The sequence below is a fragment of the Octopus bimaculoides genome, chromosome 6, assembly GCF_001194135.2.
Source record: "Octopus bimaculoides isolate UCB-OBI-ISO-001 chromosome 6, ASM119413v2, whole genome shotgun sequence".
Classification (NCBI taxonomy): domain Eukaryota; kingdom Metazoa; phylum Mollusca; class Cephalopoda; order Octopoda; family Octopodidae; genus Octopus; species Octopus bimaculoides.
In genome coordinates this window covers 107001364-107003090 of record NC_068986.1, presented here as the reverse complement: position 1 = coordinate 107003090, position 1727 = coordinate 107001364, and the positions used below count along the sequence as shown (strand labels likewise).

At 38.3% G+C, this 1727-nt stretch overlaps 1 long non-coding RNA gene across 1 annotated transcript in view; it reads right to left on the bottom strand.

Moving 5' to 3' along the window:
- The window catches only part of LOC128248174 (uncharacterized), a 31517-nt gene that overhangs the window by 638 nt on the left and 29152 nt on the right, over positions 1-1727 (bottom strand). The gene's annotated exons all lie outside the window — the stretch shown is intronic.

Genomic DNA, 1727 nt, shown 5'->3' with positions numbered 1-1727 from the left:
ACTTTTCTGGACCGTCTCCGTGTTTACGTTGGGGAATACTGCCATAATCCTTGCCTTTGGTTCATTTCTGATGTTACGAGGAGTTTTGTGGGTCTCTCGTTTAACTGTGCCCCACATGTAATAAGCAATAAGGTTTCTGCCTGGGGAGTTAGGTGGCCAGATGTTAGGGGTGGAATGGTCGCAGAAATTTTCTGACAACCATGAACGGATTCTACTGCTTGTGTGGCATGGTGTAGAATCCTGTTGCCATACGTAGAAACTTTCAGTAGCTACCCTTTTGACCCAGGGCTGCACTACCTCCTTCAGGCACTTGATGTGGGCGAAAGGGTTGAGTCTGAGGTCGTTTGGGAAGATGAATGCAAGCACAATATCGCCATCACTTGTGATCGTTCCAGACACCATGATGTTGAGTGGATATTTAATTTTTATCAATCTCGGTACATATCACTCTCATATTGCTCTGTCTTCCGATTCACACGCAAATACTCTGAGATGTTCGTATTGGAGCTTCCGGCGCGGCTAGTACAGCATGGAGCACAGCAAGCAGAACAGCATGTCGATTCCTAATTTCTGGCAGAGTGAATTGCGTCATGGTGCTGTTCTTCTCGCAGAGGTTGCTGTCTAGTCGACAAAATCCGAAACAAACGATGCGTATGCGCGAAATTAAAAATGTAAAATGTCGATGATTTACCTCCCTCCGTACCCTGTCTGTCTATCTATCTATCTATCTATCTATCTATCTATCTATCTATCTATCTATCTATCTATCTTGAACATGTGAATACTGTTAAAAGAAAGGATTCGAAGAATTAGTCTTATATTATGACCCTCAGAGATATTGATGAATTTTCTGGAAATGACCATTCAGCACCAGTGTGTAGAGTACTCTTGTCTGCATAACATTCCCGCAGATACGACAAATATTTATGGAATATGCATGGAATATCCGTGCGCAAGTTTAGTTTCCTATCATGAATCGATCAAAAAGAATTTAGATAAATTCGGTAGAAAGAATCTTTGTATAAATTCGTCAAATATATGCATAAGAAAACGCCCGCCCGCCCATCACTTGACAACGGATATTGGTGTCTATATGTCCACGGAAATTAGTGTTTAGGCAAACAAGATCAATAGAATATGTACTTGATTTACAAATATTAAGTCCTGGGTTAGGGTTAGGGTTAGGGTTAGGGTAGGGCTAGGGTTAGAGTTAGTGTTAGGGTTAGGGCTACGGTTAGGGTTAGGGTGGTGCTCCAGCACCGCCGCAGTCCAATGACTAAGACAAATAAAGGAATAAAAGAATAAATACCATATATATTATATGTGTTTGTGTATGTGTGTGCATATGTATATATATATATAAGTATATATATATCTATCTATCTATCTATCTATATATATATATATATTTCCAAGGTTTCAAATTTGTATATTTAAAAACGATAGAGACTTCCAACACGCTCGATTTTTATTCCATTTATTTAATTATTTATCATTCGATGTGAACATTTTTGTGCTCAACTCTATCCAGCGACTGATCCGTTGGATGTCTGATGTTTGGTACTTCCTCAGGAATGGCTTCCATTAGAACAAATGACCCAAAATTAGATCCTTAAGGAATCTAATCAATGATCCTTTGGGGTGAAGTCTTATGCTATATTGGTAACGATTACAAAATTTACTGGAAAATTATATATATATATATATATATATATATATATATATAT